We start from the raw sequence: 19,330 nt of genomic DNA on the forward strand, positions 1-19,330 counted from the left end.
TAATATTAACCAAACATATGCATGTTTATCAACATTTTAAACAATAAACTAAAAGTATTAGCCTTCTTTACACCTCTTAAAAGTTAAAACTACCAAAAATCATGTAATAACAGTATCAATGTTCTCTAAACCATCCTTTGGTAACGACCACTAGCCGAAAAAGAACAAGGCAAGAAAGCCAAGAACGCAAACACCATAGCTAACTGTTAGATTTGTTGGCCAGTTTTGAAGAGTATCTCAAATGGGTTCGAGTCTAATGGATTGAATTTTGTGAGATATGATGGTTATTTGAGATAATTGTGATTCATTGGATTTAACATAGCAAGTGGGTCGGTTGGTGTGTTTTTCAAGATTTGTGGGTTCTTTGTTTCTAGACAAAATCTGAGATCTGTTGGTGTGTTTTTAGACTGTCCGCAATGCAACAGGCTGCATTTACTACATGCATCCTAGTCATCACTGCCACATCAGCTTTTTACTCATTATTAACAAATGCACTCTCTCTCCTCTTTTTAACTCCAACCCATCCTTCCCATATACACCCTCTCTCTTCTACATCACCATTTCTTTTTCCAACCCATTAGTTTTTAAAGGACCCACCTTCACCTTCTCTCTCCTGCATTTAGGTGCACTTCACTAAGTGCAAACCCCTTAAGTGCAAGTCCACCCCAATGCATCCTTCACAAGTGCACACGCCACGTCATTAAGTGCAACCCTCTAAAAAGAAGCATTGGATGCAGTCTTAAGGTTTTAACTAACGTGTTTCATGGCATTGAATGTTGACTAAACATTACACATGTTATGAAATGCTATTCATTATTTTGACAACGTTAAAAAATAACGTCATGTCCTAGAATCTTTAACGGATTAACAAACAACGTCCAAGAAGTTATATTACTTTGACTCTGAATTCTTTATGATTGTTATGAACAAGAAAGAAATATAGGGAGAAAAATGATTCAATTCATCCATTCAACTGACATATACATCGTATATATAAACTAGTACAATAGAATCCCTAAAAGCCTAAAGTCCATAAACATTGGGTTGGGCCATAAAATGGTTGCATTCATAACACTCCCCCTCAGACATTTTATATTATACACTATCAACATTATACGTTGGAAAATATTGGCTCGGTTCTTCAGGACCGATATTAACCGACACTTCAGGATCAGTTATACTGACTCATTAAAATCTTGCTAAGAAAAACCCAGTGGGAGAAAAAATTAGTCAACGAAAAAGAGTACAGTGTGTATATTACTCCCCCTCAATTTTGCATTTATATCTTGATGATATGTAATCCAATCTTTTTTTTTTTACCAAGTGCTTAACTTGATATTTGATGTAGTCTTCTTTGAATTGAGTGGTGCAATTTGCATTGTCTTCATACGGTATAACTTGGACTTCCCTTGATCATTTCTAATCTACATTCTCCTTGAGTATGTTGAAATCTTCTACCTTGATAAATAAAATTGTATCTGCATAACGTGACTTCGTATTCTTCTTAAGGATCAATCGGTGTTTCGAGTCATGTAGAAATATCAACTTATCAATTAATGCGTTTTATAATTATGACTCGTTAAAAGCCTTGCTAGGAAAACCCAGTGGGACAAAACCGTAGCTAAGGAAACAGAGTATAGCGCATTATACATTATTAACAACAAGCTTCAAAATGATGTTAAGTCGGCACTTCAGGACCTACAAGATAAGGATAAACTGATGCTACTGGATCAGTTATGTTGCCTCGTTAAAAACCTTATAGGAAAAACCCAAAATGGGGAAAAACCTAGTGAAGGGAAAAAGAGTGCAACATGTTATATTAGAACTGTAATCTTCCCAATACAGCTATCAAGAACGCAATACCATGTGTCGTCTTGCTTGCAAGAAACATCAATGTTCTGATCGCAATTAAATAAGGTACTTCTAGACCAATTATTTATCCATCCTCTTCTTAGGAACGATAAAAATCATTTCCATATTTCAAGCAATTCGACAACCATTAGCGTACTCGTAATTGAATTTTATCTATATAACATCTTCTGCATGTAATCTGATTGATAAGAAAAAATAGTACATATATATACTCGAACTGCGGGTCAAGAACTACACAGTGTAAAGGTCCTTCAAAATTTTCCCTCTTTAGTTTGACAGTTCCTCACTCACAGTGATGTTTACATCATCACTGTAAAATGAAATTAAATTGAACATTAAGAATGAAATCTTAATAAGTAGATATGAGCGCCTCATTTCAAAATCAGCTAAGTAAGCTGTATCACGTAGGACCAATGTTCCCTTTAAGATTTATATAACACGTATGGGGTTATTGTTTAGTAATGCTTTGGGCATTTTAATCCTTAAGGGATTTTCATGCAGATGTCATTTACAATTGTCTCGTACATGTACATGGTGACGACATCCATAAGTTTTATCTGAAGTCAATTCTGAGATTATGAGGTCGCTTAAACATCAAAAGATTACCGCATCCACTTCAGGGGTATACGTTTCCTCATAATCAACTACTGGGATTTGGGAAAAATCTTTATTTTAAAAGTCGTACCTTTCATCACAAAATCTCATTCTTTACGTTTCTTTTTTTTTTAAAGACACCCATTTATAACCTACTGGTTTGACGTCTATGGGTGTTCGAACGACAGGTTCGAAAACGTTTTGTTTGTCGAGCGAATTTAATTCAATCATTAAGTCGTTGAGCCATTTTGGTTATTTCTGTGTGTGCACTCTTACACAATTTCATGTTTGTAACCTTTTTCATCGATTACATTTATTGCTATAGCATATGCAAATATATCATTTCACACGTGTTTCATTACGGTTCCATATTGTACTATTTTGTACATAAGTCATTGAGATCTCATACTTGTTTGATAACTGAGCTTCTTCTGGAACTCCATTATCCTCTTCTGGGGATTCGTTAATATCTTACAGGAATTCGTTAATCTCTTTTAGGATTTTATCAGCAACCTCTTTTAAGGTTTTGTATGCAACCTCTTCCGGGATTACACCAACTGCGTTGCCTTGCTCTTTTTGTATTTGTGGGATTTATATATTGGAACCGAGTTTACTTCCCACTTTTTATTTCTAATATGGTAATCATTTGTGATTACTTAAATTTGAGCAGGTGAGTTAAGTGCTGGTATATGTGACCTTGTCACTCTATTTGTGTTTGTGAATGCATCTCGTATTTCGTTTGCTATTATTTGCAAATTCACGCTCCTCTGGACTTCAGATTTATATTGACCACTTCAGGGGTCTAAAATCAATAATGATGATGCATTTTCTTGTGTTGCCAGTCTTTCATTTTCTTTTCTCCCCCTAAGACTGGGAATACTGTGTACATATCCCATTTCATATGTTATGGTGGTGCTATTGGCACATAGGCTGCACAACCTAGTATAAAGAATAGAAACTTGGTTCGCTTCAGGAGACCAGTTATAATGGGGAGTATTTGTGATAAGCAGTTGGTTTTGAATTGATTTTATAGTCATTAACAGACGAATTCTGTCTTGACTATGCATGCCACTCACTATACTTCACATTGTGCCCAACAATGGTCCCTACAACAACGTTGTCAAAGAGCAACGTTAAATCATGTCTAAGACCAACGTTCCATAGTGTTGGGCGTATGCTACATATGGGTAGTTGAAAACTCACATGTAACCATGTATGGATGCCTCAGTTCAGACATCTGTATATTTCAATGGTCCCATATAAGAGGGATTATTTGTAAAAAAAATTATTTGCCAAAAAAAAAAAGCTAACTACACATATGATAAGTCATTTTGGGAGCAATGCTTTTAGATTATTTAGAGGTGCTAGTTAGCACGTTTGATTGTTTAGCATATCATGATGCTATATGGCCATGTCGTATGGTGAACGTGTATTTTTCTGGTAGCTTCTGGTTGCTCACCATTTTTTTTGACTTTATGTGAATTTTTTTTTCTTCTTGCAACATATTTTAGTTGGTAAACCTTTGGTTTTCTAATATGATCTTTTGGCTATATTGACATATGCAATTTTGGAGATATTCAATATCATTTTTCTTTATCATCATTCCAATGTGATGATCGTTTATTCAAACATATTCGAAAACTTAGTAACTTTCTTCAGGATATACTAGAATATGAGGCATAATTAATTATAAAATTTGATATTTGGGAATAAGATGTTGATGCTCTTCCGGAGCATTTGATATGCTACTAACAGTGAAATAGTATCAATAATTGTCATTTCTAGAGACAACTAATAACAATATTTCTTTAGTGTTGGCGTATATCGGACATGTGTCACCCATATTTGTGGTAGCTAAATGGGTGTTTATTTTCCCTTTTTAACGGACCTCCCCCTTAGCGACTGACTTATATTTTGTATGTTTGACTCATTGATGTCCGGTTTGATCATGATCTTCCACGCATATGGCCGCTACTGGGGCTGAATAACTATTTTTCTCCTTTATTAGCATAAAAAAATTGCCACATTCGCTTCAGGGAATGACTAGCACCGCTGAATCAACTTGTATAGTATTTAAGTATGAGCTTTCAATTTTGCTATGCGGTTTCGAAGATGTGATATGACTTTCGAGTATTATGAGAAAAAAAAATTCTCTATATTGTTTCGAGAGAGCATGTGATTTGTGAGACGTAATTTCAATTCTTATGTAATCTAAGAGTTGAAAAATAAATTACAATTTCAAATAGATAAAACTTATGTCGACCTTTTGGAGGACAACCAACTTCTGGTGGTCATGCATATCTTTGAGGTTCTCAATGGAAAGAGATTATCTTTCTAGATATTTTAAGGCTTGTTATAGAGAAAGATCCTGGCTTTAACTCTTGCTTGTATAGAAGTTTCATTCCCGCCATGGATTGTTTCTTCTAGGCTATTTGCTATATTTTAGTATCTAGAGTCTAGGCGAGGTAGTAGTGTCTGGAGGCGTCGAGTGCGACAAACTCAAGTTTGGAAGTGTGAATTAGTATAAATTTGGTAGAAGTCAAGTTTTTATGATTGACATTTCTTCCCATTTTGTGGTTGTCTATCTTTCAAATATTTTGAATACTTATAATCATTGGTAGATTGACCACATCACGTCATTTAGGATTCAAATAGCTAATTACACTAATAAACTTCTTTATATGTAGAAGTGTATGGGCATAAGAGTTCGGGCTCAATTTATGTACTATCGTCACATATGATATGCAAGAATTTTGTACATTTTATGTTTAATTACGTATACTAAAATGATTAACAACATCTCAATCTACCTTTAATTCTATTATATTAAAATAAAGACAAATCTCATACATGGGTAACTAGTCATCAAACAACTACATCTATGGCCCTTACAATTTATATCCTAAAACTAAACTTCAAGAAAGTCAGTGTTTATGAATTGGCTCTGGTCATCACAAATATAAAACTTTCGAGGTACATATCCTATTTTAATAAAAATGCAACTTAATCATACAGATAATCTTTAAAAAAAAATAACTTTGTATGGCATCATGCGTAGGCTATAGATGTATTATAAATGAATGGTGGTATAACCAGCCAACACAATATCCAAAACCCAGCTTTAAAGCAAAAAGCTTACATGAGATTTCTCTAACATAACATATGTTATCTTTAAAATAGAGGGTTAGAAAACTCTTGAAAGAAAAGAGATGTTTAATAAAAGAAATTTGAAATTTAATATATAATTAAATTATAAGAGGTTAATAAATGATAGTATTAACTTATAGTTATGTCATGTTAATTAATTATTAATTATTAATTATTAATGATATAAAAATAAAGAGATGTATGCAGTTACGAATTATCTCATGGGCTCACCTATGTTGACTTGACTTTTTATTAATGATAGTATTAATTGATAAATGAATAGCTTTGTCAACATCGTGACCGCCAGTCCTATTTTCCCGTTCGTAACCGGTTTTCTCATTATGAACAATTATTCTATTCAATGCTAAGATAATTTTTTTTATATGATAGGGTGCTATTAATTCTAAGCATATTCCTAAAACTTGTAACAAAACACAGAAATCGTAGTTATATCTTATCATTATTTCTACCTTACACACACCATTAAGAACGTTTTAAAAGAAATAATAACTGATGGAGCATTTAATAATTAATTTCACAATAAAGTAAAATATATCATACAAGACTAGGTCAAACTTATATCCTGGAAAATAGAATTTCCTGGTAACATCACCAACGGTTTTGCCAACGAATTCATCGAAACCGACTCGCTCCAAAATCCTTTTTTTAATCATACCACTATAGTTTTACGTGTATGTTCAACCTCTAAAAAAATTCATGTGGGGATTTCATAGATTTGATTTCTAGATATCTTAGATTTGTATTCTATGATTCTATCTTCTTGACTTTTAGTTTCTAATTTGCATACTCTTCATGGCCGGAAACTAAAAATTAAGTCGCAGAACTATAACGGTAAAATTATATCATGTATATCCATATATGTAGGATATACATATTACGCATTTAATCACGGAAGAAGGTTCGAATTGTTACCTTAACTGATGGATACAGCCGACCTCTGCTTGTTGGGTAGATGCAAAATCAAAAGGAAAATGCAACACATGATCTAGTTTTTCAATAACATGCATGGTAATTTTCTGAATATCCCTTCTTACTCGTACCAATAGACGGATAAAGAGGTTGACATGTTTTGAATAGATATGTTATCGAAAATGGGAGTGGAGAGTCTTTACTGAAGAATTAATGGAAAATGGTTTGAGCATCGTGCTGATAACGTGTTATAAACAAGAAAGAAATATAGGGAGAAAAATGATTCAATCCATCCATTCAACTGACATATACATCGTATATATAAACTAGTACGATAGAATCCCTAAAAGCCTAAAGCCCATAAACATTGGGTTAGGCCATAAAATGGTTGCATTCATAACAATGATCTTGTTTTTCAGTTATTTTTATATATCAAACCGTTTTCTGATTAATTAACTTAATATTTCCTCAAACAACAAAAACTACTTGAATATTAATCATTAAAAAAAATATATTACATCGAAGTCACGTTCCAATGTGCCTCGCCATGGATCGTTCATGTGAGTTTAAAAGATGTAAACAATTCAAAAGATTCTAACCAATATCAAATATCAAACTGGTTGATATGCTTTGATTCAGACGATTCAATTCGTTTCAACTGTTTAACACGTCCATACCCCGCACTCACAACGTTTGTCACACACATCACCAAATTAGGATAAAATCTAGACTCATAAGGGTGGGGGAAGTCCATCTTACCTTTTTCTTTAACTAATTAAATACGATTTTTTTTTGAACAGCCACTAAAAGCATTTTATTAATTACCATGCCGGACTAACAATTCTTAACCTGGGCCACCAGTTATTTACAATCAGAAAATGAATCAGAATTACATTAGGAGAATTATTCCTCCTCACCCCACCAGATTACATCATACCCCCAAACCTACAACATCAAAACAATTCCATTGTTCCCATGTTAATGATGTCCTCCGAGCTCGGCTTTTAAACCATAAGTAACTTGTCGCCTTGACTTCTTCGAAAATATTCCTTATCTGTGGCTGTTTCTTATTGAAAATCAGGTTGTTACGACATCACCAAATACTCCACACAACCGTTTGCATATGTCATGTTTTGATTTGATTGGGGGATTGTTAGATTGCTTCTCGATGACTCATGGGAAATGCCAATGGCTTCGGCCTTTCATGGAACACATGGGAAGAAGGGATTAGGACTTTCTGGTGAGTGTTTACCAGGGCGGTGTTCCCTCCCCTCCCCGAACCTTTGTTTTACCGTGCGCTCTCTCCCTCACCTCCACGTGGAACAAGTTTATTGGGTGTTCTAGGTTTTCCGGATGCTTGCGACGGAGTGGACATCCTTGCAATGACTTATAATGACTAAATTGACATAACAAAGACAACAAATGTATTCTAATCTAGATTTTACAAACTATAACGATATACAAAACCAAACATATGCATTTTAATGAACATATTATACAACAAAACTAAAAGTATGAGCCTTCTTTACACCTCTTAAAAGTTAAAACTACCAAAAATCATATAATAATAACATCTAATGTTCTCTAAACCATCCTTTTGTGACGACCATACGATGATCTCATCTTCATATTCATTCTTCTCACTTCCATTATCAGTTGTTAGATATGTTAAGACACTTTTGAAGAGTATCTCAAAGGGGTTTGAGTCTAATGGATTGAATTTGTGAGATTTGATTATTTGAACATAATTGTGATTCATTGGATTGAGCAGAACAAGTGGGTTTGGTGGGTTCATTTTCATGCAACTGTTGGTGTGTTTTTCAACATTTCTAGATTCTTTGTTTCTAGAGAAAATCTTAATCTGTTGGTGTGTTTCATGACACTGAATGTTAACTAAACATCACACATGTTCTAGATTCTTTAATGGATTAACAAACAAATGATCTAAGAAAGATATCGTTAACGTGTGGTTTGTTCACTTGTTGGATATAAGATCCTAGAGAACTAATAATACAAAACTAAGTTTATTGTTGATGATGAGAATTATTACTTATAGGTTGAGATGGTTTGATTAATGTTGATAAGTGTTTTCTGTTATTGGAAAACAATTTACTATAGTCAAAGATGATGTTTGATAACATATTTTTACGAATTGGATATATTTGTAACACCCCGTGTTTCGAAAGTCAAAGTCAAAGTCAAAGTCAAGATTGAAGTCAAAGGAAGAAAATATTGCTAATTGCGATCTGTCACTCCTTGCTCAACTATTGTTTTGACTTCTTTGACTTGTAATCAAATCTATATTTTATTTGCCTTAGTTGTATTATGTGGAGTACTTGTTAATAATCGAGGTTTAAACGATGTTTATCGCATGTTTTATCGCTTTATCGCTTATCGCATCGCAATCGCACTCGCAACTCGAATCATGCATTCTGGATATTGTTTTACCTGTGTGTGCCTTTTATCTGTTACTTGTGCATGTTTATTTATGTTTATGTTGTGGTGATTATCGAAACGCAATCGCAACTCTATCGCAATCGAATCGCAAACGCTAAATGCCAGTTAATTATGATGATTGTATGTTAGATATAGTATTTGTGTGTTTATTATTAACCTATCGCATCACACGCTCGAAACGCATCGCAACGCTCAACACGCGAATCGAAACGACAAAACTCAACACGTCGGACACCAGGATCGAGTGGCCAACCGATCGAGTGGCCATCCGATCGAGTCGCCATCCGAACGGTGGCCCATCCGATTCATGCTCCCTTTCCTCTTTTGGAAACCCTATAAATACCCACCTGTCACATCATTTGTGATGTGACAGCACTCTCACTCGACCAGCCCGCTCAAGCATTTCTTTCTCTCGATTTCTCACGATTCTTGTAAGTTTTCAACCTAAATCTTGTACTTCTATGATCTACACGCACTTCTTCATCATTTTCTCTTTTGAATCTCAACTTTTAACCGTGAAATCAACGGATTTGAGGTGTTCTAGGGTGATGTCATCATGGAGTTCTTATGAACTTCAAGTATTGGCCTCATTCCACCAAGAACAACTCAGATCTGAAGGATTTCCACAAGATTAAACAATGTTTTCGCATAGATCTACATAGATTCATGGTTAAAAGGATTGAAAGATGGTTTTCTAACTTTCTTTCAACTCTTTTACACTCAATACACTCAAAACCGACAGAATCGGAGCTTGTTCTGATCTTCTACTCTTTCTTAGTAATGTATTGGTTCAAGATCTGGATTCTATCCACGAGACAACCGAACCCGAGTTAAACATAAACAACCGTCTCGAACCGTGAACTGACAGGATAGGGTGGTTCCTGTTCGATTGGGTCACTTGGGTCATGATGGGGTTTCTGTTGTTTAGCACGTGATCATATCGTCTCGATCAAAACTGCAAAACTATCAAAACAATCAAGTATCAAAGACGATCAGGCCGTTGGGACGGATTGCCATCCGATCGGACAGTGATGTGCGTAAGTGCGTATATAATTTAGGTATATATTTTAAGCCTTTTTACACTTTTTAGCCAAGTTTTCAATTTATAAAACACGATATTTACAAACACTAAATACACATATGGGCAAGTGCACCCATCATGGACGTAGTATAGTGTTGGTAAGATACCGAGGTCGTCGAAGGACATAAGAGCTTTTAGTACCGGTTTATCCTCAACGTCTAATCAAATCAAAATGTAAGAAAAGATTTTTAAACTAAGAAAATAAAACTAACTAAAATGCAGAAAAATAAAATAAAAATAAAAACAGATAGACAAGATGAATCACTTGGATTCGACTCGTGTGTTAGTGTAACCTTTGATTATTTTCGCACTTTTGCACTTGTTTAAGAGATTATCTTAGTTATTGTAGTAGGCCCCTCTTTTGAAGGCGACGTTACCCTCAACCCAGTAGTTTGAGTCAGCAAGGATACAATCCTAAAGGTTCGGATTATTGAAAGATAATTAAGTTATTAATGCATAATGTGGTAGTCCCCTCTTTTGAAGGCGACGTTACCCTCAGCTAAGTAGTCTGAGTCAGCAGGGATACAATCCTAAGTAGCTGGGTTAAAGTTTTAATAGTAGTTTAACTTATGAGGGGATCAAAGAGTTTGGACCCCCGCCATCCAATACCTTTGGGTATTGAAGGAGGTCCTACTAAATTTGACCCAGGTCCTTTGCAGGATCTATATACTGAACAATGGCAAGACTCTTACCAAACCGTTCCCTTAACCCCTGACCAGGTAGCCAACATACCTCCATATAGACCGTGAAGATATGAATGGTGAAAATCTTTTATTTTATATAGACAGTAAAATAATGCCAAGACACCACAGACAAACGATAAGGAAGAATCACCTTCAACATAAGAAACTAGTAATTAAAGTCATTAATACAAAACCAATTAAAAAGTGCAAAAGATTAAAAATAAAAAGTATTACACTAAACACTTGTCTTCACCAAGTGATGTAAAAGACTTAAGCAAACATGGCCTTTGATTGTCAAGAACTCTTACGATCAATCTTGGATCCCGAGACGACTCACACACTCTATGATGGACAATGGATGATGGTGGTGGATGATGGTGTTATGGTGGTGGTGGGTGGTGGATGAAGTGTGAGAGAGGTGGTATGCCAAGGGATGAGTTGAAATGGCTCCAAGCACTCCTATTTATAGGCTGAACAGAAGCCCGGGCACGACCCCGTGTCCATCTGACACTCTCTCTCCTCATTAATTGTAATTCTCAATTACAATAAATGCGCCTGCAGCAAGTTGACCACGCCCCCGTGTCCGCTGGGCACGGCCCCGTGGTGGGCAGTAGAAGCTTCTATAGATTTGTCTTTTCTGCTGCTTCTTGGGCACGGCCCCGTGCTCGCTGAGCACGGGGCGTGTTCAGTCTTCTGCTTTCTTAGTTTTGTTTGGGAAGATGCTGTTGAGGGGTCGGGCATTCCACTTTTGTCCCTTTTCTTGTATTTATGTTAGATTTTGCTGTCTTTTTGCTTCTTTTGTTAATTTGAGTTCATTTAATCCTGAAAATACAAAAGGAAGACAAAAGCACACTTTTTCCAACATTAGTACTAAAAAATGGTTAGTTTTATGCCACAATTGATATAATTTATATGTTGCATTTTGCGCATATCAGACAGCCATCCGATCGGCTTACACTTGGTTCCACACTTAAACTTTTGTTTCAACTTTCAAAGATCTAAACGCCGAAGGAATGCCGTCCGATCGGATTGCCATCCGATCGAACGACCATCCGACCATGTGACGTTTGGGACTTCAACACTTAAACAATTTTCAACATGTTCAATGCATAGGCAGTTCCAACGGATTGCCACCCAATCAGATTGCAATCCGATCGAGTGACAATCCTGCTGTGAACTTGTTCTCACTAAGTGTCCTATCAATCGGATCGTTACCCGATCGAACCGCCGTTCGATCGATCGATCGACCTGAAGGGTAGAGATACTTCTCTGTTTTCAAAATGCTACAACGAAAACTTCAATGCCATCATACACAAACACATCCTTCCCAAACAGGATGACAATCCAATCGAATGGCCATCCGATCGGATGACCATCCGAACAGATTGACATCCGATCGACTGGCCATCCGATCGGATTGCCATCTGATCGGATTACCATCCGACACTTATCACCTTTGTACCGTTTAACGCGCCGCTTATGGTTTATGCTATCGTTAACTGTTCAGGCTAATCTCTCTCAGCGCTCCCTTCAATCCAAGAGAGTGTTTAATTGTTAAACACAATCTGTGAGTATACTCGATCCCTTTTTGCTTTACGCACTTTTGGGTGTTACATATGTTACTTATGCTAAATCACAATCGACACACAATGCAAACACTATTTATACGCTAACCGCTATTGCATGCTACGTGTTATTCAATGAATGCTTGTATGTTATGTTAACACAGTGATTGTTGCCTGACACCTTAGCAACGATAGTACTATAGTTTGGACTCAGCACCTGTCGTGGACAGGGGTTGTTAAGGGCTTTACTTCACGTGTCCCAGTGGGGATAGGTGTTGCGCATTCTACAACTCGCAGTCACGTCTGTGCATATTTCTCTGTCGATAAACTACTAGCCTTCACTTTATACATGTTTCATGCTGGTTATGCGTAAACTATTCTCGAACTCTATTATGCTACATCAAACTTGTATACTCACCTTTATACTATGTGTGTTGACCTCTATTTTAACGTATGTGACAGGTGTTTGAATGCTAGGATGTTGCTTGTTACTTGCTGGAATCAAGCTAGGAAGAAGTCTAGAAACAAACCTAATAAAAATCTGAGTTGTCGGAACAGTTTGCTTGTTTTTGAGACAATTATCTGTAATAACTATTTTTACTTTATCTGTTAGTAGTATGGGATATTAACGTTAAGGATTTGGTAATTTAATAGTTGTTGTGGAATCTCTTGAACAATCTGTTTCGGTCAGTGCCGCGCCCCGATGATTCCGCCATCGGTTGGGGTGTGACAATATTCATCATTATTAGAACTGATAGTTAAACTTAATTATGTTTGTTATGTATATGTTAATTTATAACTTATAATCTCGGTAGTTATGATAGGCTATGGTGACGATAATAAGTGGGTGCATTCAAACTGCCAAAAGCAATTATTCCAGCCAACATGTAACCGCCAAAAACATCACCTATATATATGTAATGTCAGGCAATGTATTCCGGGACCAAGACAATTTGCCTGTTATTCGAATTGTCCATTCCTGTCCCATTCAGTCTTCTTGTTCAAATACCATTTCTGTATATTCATTTTTCCCTGATCATCATGACTATCGAATCTTCAAAACCAAGTTACTCCGCTGCAAGTGTGGTTGATGTCCAACAAAGTGGTATCAGAGCCACATTCAAAAATAGGGATGGCAAAAATACCCGAGCCCGACGGGTATACCCGAAAACCGACACAAATGGGACGGGTATACCCGATACCCGACGGGTATTGGGCCGGGTATGGGATTAGTTTTAAAAAATTTCGTGGGTATGGGATTAGGTGATACCCGACCCGATTACCTGAAACCACATACCCATTTACCCGAACTATATACCCGATCATATACCCGAAGTTTTTAATTTATATTTTTATTTTCCATTAACCTTATCTATTAGTGGTTTATTTTAGTATGTTCATAACGTGAAAAAATAAATATTCTTTTAGCATATGTATTTAATAATGGTATTTATATTTTGTATGTTGTGAAGTGTATACATATAAGTGTACAAATATTATAATGTTATTATTAACTTATGCTACTATTGCCACCAACCCGGCCATCAAATATATTCATGCAAATCGAAAGAAAATGACGAAGCCAATCAATTAATCAACCAAGCAGTTAATGCCGGAATTCAGAATCAGAAGAGTGATGCAGTTTGCCGTGACGAAATGATTGTCACCGGAACAGAGGGCGGCCAGTGGGGCGATATATGGTGCGTTAGTTCTGCATTTTCTCATCACTATGCCGGAAATTTAAATGTATTCAAACGTATAAAACATTTGGTTGGGGTGGAAACCAAGTCAGGGGAAAGTGACTTCTTGTTCATTCGGGGCATAGGGGCGGTTGAAATAAAATCAAACAATGAACGATTAAGAATTCAAAGCGTTTTCTATACGCCGGAATTAGATCGAAATGTTTTGAGCATGAATCAATTAACTTTGCAAGGATTCACGGTTAATAAAACCTGTGACACTTGCAAAATCTTTCTGATGTTCTCGGCGCCGGTGATGAACGCAGTGAATGACATGAATGGTCTGTCAAAAGAGGAGGAATTAGGTTTAAAAGAAAAACAGAGGGTGATGGAATTAAACGATGTGAACGAGAAACACAAAGAAAATTATCTAGATTCCTATTTTGAGGATTTAAACATATCCTCTCAAGAACCCGACTGGAGTGTGATGATTATAAGGGCAATGGAGTTTCACGATTTCACCGATTGTAAATCATTACTGGAGATGATGGAAGACAACAAATTCGTGATTAAATACAAACACGAATTGGAAAGGAAATTTGAAGAAATGTTGACGTGGTTCATCACCATTAAACTGGGAATTACCACAAGGCCAATTCCCCCTCATGCGGTTGATAATAAGATGGTGGATTTGTTGGGCCTGTATATGATAGTGGAACGAGACGGTGGATACCGGAGTGTTACTGACAACAATATGTGGTCGGTGGTTGCGAAAGATATGGGATACGAGTATCATGACGGTGAGTTCATGAGAATAATTTATGCTATGTATCTCGATGTCTTGGTGTACTATTACAGGTTTAAAAGTGTTCAAGAATAGGTGATCGATAAAGAGATGATGAAGGAAGGGGAATCCTCATCGGCCGGCTGCCATGAGAGAAGTTCGAGTGCTGATGCTGTTCAAGATGAAGCTGCCATGGATCATTATGCCCTGTATGCAGGGAATGATTGGGAAGGAGCCTGGAAGATGCACAAAAAACGTAGAAGATTTGACTTCAAGCAGGCAATAAAGGCCGTTGATGAAGCAAATCAGAGTGTACTCATGTTTACAGCCAAACACAATCAAGTTTAGGGGAAAGTATTAGAACTGATAGTTAAACTTAATTATGTTTGTTATGTATATGTTAATTTATAACTTATAATCTCGGTAGTTATGATAGGCTATGGTGATGATGATAAGCGGGTGCATTCAAACTGTGACAACCCTCACTAAACCAGGTATCCGTATGACTTAATTAATGACTAATTACTGCTTAATTACTGTGCTTACTTGAAATTGCTGATGAACTGCTACTTGATCTCTGATACTTGTACATATCTGCATCATACTTTAATTACCGTCACTACATTATTTACATGCTGAACCTTAGTGACAAACATGATGCACAAAAGCACAGTAGCACTATGAACGGATAACCTATTGAACATGCTGATAAGCCAGCATCAGGCAGATATTGCCTCTAAGGCCTGTATGAGCCAGAAATATTTCACTACACCCATAGTGAGTGTAGGGATACAAGGGTTGTAGAACTGCGTCTCTAGGAATAAGTTACAATGACAGGATGTGCCTAGGACATACACTAAGCACAAAACTCAGCACTTTAATCAACAATTCAGCTTTTAGCTCACTAATAAAGTGCCAAAACTTGAGAAAAATATTACTAGACACTTTCCAAGGTGTCGGGAATAAGTTGTGTCACTAAAAAAGGGATTAACGACACTTAAAAGCTTTGTTAAGAACTTTAACGGATTACTATCCAACCGAACAACCGGACTTTACCCGGAACATGAAAATATTGTCATAAACATTATCTGTCTTTTTCTGAGCCGGTTAGGGTCCCCGAATACCCTAACACCCGCTTTAAAACACAACACACAACTAATCGGGTTAATTACTTAACTAACCTAATTAACCTAATTATTAATCTAACTATAGTTGAAATCTAACCAAGAAGCCCTGTTACACCCTAATTCATATTTGACAAAAAGTCGCAGCGGAAACTCATGCCATAAAATTTCTTTCATTATTAACGTCATGACTTACTTGAAAGTACGTTTTAATATGTATCTTTTACAAAAAAATAAAGCATAAGCCCTGATTACTAATAATACATATTCAGTTATTCCCGTACAATCTAGCTTGTGACTCGCTCTTCGAGCTCTATTCCTCGTGATAACCACCCGTGATTCGTACAACCTGCACTCACCACATACATTCATCACACTAGCATACAATACATAAACAAGACTCAATACATGTACACTTTCCATTCAGCTTTCTCTCTAACTTTAAGCATATCATTAGCGTATCCATTCCCTTGTGAGTCTTCAATAATGTACCTGCGTAAATCTTCGTTTTCCAGGTACATGATTAATATCATTAACACTTAACGTATCCTAAATCATACTTACATATACTCTTGCATACATCCATACCTCAATACATACATGCCTGCACTCATACGTATCTTCATATGTTCATAAATACACTTCTACATATGTACCTACATTCATACGTCTCTACATTCATGCCTACGATCGCACGTACTCCCATACATACACAAATACACATTTGCATACATACGTACATTTCTACGCCTTCACATATATACATACTATCATACGTATCTTCATATATACATAAATACGCTTCTAGATACGTACCTACATTCATACGTCTCTACATTCATGCCTACGATCACACGTACTCCCATACATACACAAATACACATTTGCATACATACATACATTTCTACGCCTTCACATATATACATACTATCATACGTATCTTCATATATACATAAATACGCTTCTACATACGTACCTACACTCATACGTCTCTACATTCATGCCTACGATCACACGTACTTCCATACATACACAAATACACATTTGCATACATACATACACCTCTAAATACATACATACCCTTCCTACATCGTTACGTACATGCATACACTCGTACATATCTTTATACATACATACATACACATCTACATACGTACATACTTTAACGAACACGTACTAGATCACGCGTACCTCTTACATAATCATACATTATGAACATGGGTCTTAGACTTAGCTTTATAGCCCATAAACATCTAAGGAACCATCAAAATCATGTTTGGAAAGTCCACCGTAGTCCACGGATATCAAACCGAAGCCCACGGTACATAAATTAACTTAAATAACAAGATTTCAGCTTTTGGGACTTGGGAAGGCCGTCGCCGACGCCCCTAGGGCCGTCGGCGACGGGCCTTGCATTTACCCGTAGCCCAAAAACCCGTAGACAGGTAATTAACCCGTCAGCACAAAAACTGATTTTCCCTTGCCCGTCGGCGACGGCCCCCTACCCGTCGGCGACGCCCTCTAGTTTTTGCAGTTTTCTGCAGGTTTGTTTCGTCGTCCGTACGCACTAAAACGCGCGTAACTTTTGAACCGTTTACCCGTTTGACCTCCCGTTTCTTCCTACATGCTTGTAAATTCACATTCTATCATATGAACTTAAAATCCCATATCCGGATTAAGGAAATTCTTAACTTACACGCTATCACCTTATTATTCATTTATGATTTATTCGACCCGTTCATGCCTTCATCCACAAAACTTGTTTGTTTGACCAAGACTTCTTATGAACCTAATTATGTCAACATTGTATATCATACAAGATTAAATTCTCGGATGTCTTGCATCCTCTTGACCCATTTTCTCTCAAGAGCTTATTTTGACCCGTTAAGGGTATTTGCGCATTTTAAGGTCTTTAGCTTACGACAACCATACTTCTCGCTTTCTTGCTTTTTCAAAACATTCATTTAATCAAATAGCTTGTTTGTAATCAACTTTTAAGACCATTTGCTTGTTTTACCCATCAAGGGCGTTTTTGTCAACTTTGCTCTATCCTTAACAACAAAGGACTCCCTTGCATAAGTAATCAATCCTACTACTTAGCTACAGTTCTTAATCACACATACCTCGCTCGGATCAAAACTAAGATCCGTTTAATACTTCATCGGTCTCATACAATTCTTTCCTACTTGACCTCGATCATCATACTTAATTAAATTGCACATAACTTTACATAAACAACTAAGAAGTGATTACAAAAATCACTTACCTCGTGCGTCCATGTTCATACTCGTTTCCTCGCCACTTTTGACCCGTTAGCCTTCCGTGCTTGATTCCGTCTCGACATGATTCCTATACTTCCATGTCATCGAAATCACATTCTTATTAGCATACATAATTGTGCATGTTAACGATCATATCGATCGCATAATTCCTATTTGACTTTCATTAGTTACTTCTAGCAAGCATAATACATGTGACCAAATTCATATCATTTCAAACTCATGTAAACCATCATGTCATCGCATTAAACACACATTCGTCAAACACGCTCCATATAACTTACCTTAATCTTACAATTATGACAACTCATCTAACCATCCTTCTTATACACGGTTGACTTTTAGAAGTCAACGGTTCATTTAGTTTAACTTTTGACCTATCATTATATACCCGCAACATCATAATCGACTATACGGACGACAATACATACATTTTATCATACGATTGGGGTGCGTACCATCTTTTAAGCATAACGTACAACTAATTTATGCACAATCTTCTAAATTCATACATAGTTCATCAAATCCTTCTACTAATCAACATGTGGTATTTAAAATTAAACATCATACATATTATCATCACATTTTGTTCACTTCATCTAACAACAATTCACCATTTCTTATCCAATTTCTTTAAACACTCACACACATGTATGATTCCAAACATTGTTAACATAAGCAAATCATCAATTTACATTACATCATCTAAAACCCACTTCATAACTACTTATTAATCACTTACAAGTGATCTAATCTTAAGTTCTTCATAATTTCATCATACTTTTGATATGTGTACTACCTTGTAAGCATAGTGTACAACTAGTTCATGCATATCCTTCTAATTTCATACATAATTCATCAATTTCTTCCTTCTAATCAACATGAATCATACATGCATAAACATCAAACATACTAGTATCACATTTCTTTCAATTCCCCTCATAAGAATCCATCTTACAAATCAAAATACATCAATTTTAAGCAAGAATTTAGACATAGATGATTTACCCATGTCATCATCTTCACCATAACAAACGGGTTTCACCCTTAAACATCAAATTAACCTAAACCATGCATAATCCATGTTCCAAATGATGAATCTAACGCATACTCATGCTCAATTTTATACCAATTC

General features: G+C 36.2%; 1 long non-coding RNA gene across 2 annotated transcripts; it reads right to left on the reverse strand.

Annotated features, from left to right (window-relative positions):
- Positions 1–16,083: 16,083 nt before the first annotated feature.
- On the reverse strand, positions 16,084–18,222 carry LOC110928265. Of its 2 annotated transcripts, none has more exons than XR_002586248.1 (2): positions 18,183–18,222; positions 16,084–16,265 (listed from the first exon to the last, which is right to left on the reverse strand). It is a non-coding gene; the product is annotated as an uncharacterized LOC110928265 (long non-coding RNA). The 2 variants fall into 2 exon arrangements; XR_004871124.1 differs by lacking the exon at positions 18,183–18,222 and adding an exon at positions 16,357–16,460.
- Positions 18,223–19,330: the final 1,108 nt, after the last annotated feature.

The sequence above is a fragment of the Helianthus annuus genome, chromosome 11 (assembly GCF_002127325.2).
Source record: "Helianthus annuus cultivar XRQ/B chromosome 11, HanXRQr2.0-SUNRISE, whole genome shotgun sequence".
Lineage (NCBI taxonomy): Eukaryota > Viridiplantae > Streptophyta > Magnoliopsida > Asterales > Asteraceae > Helianthus > Helianthus annuus.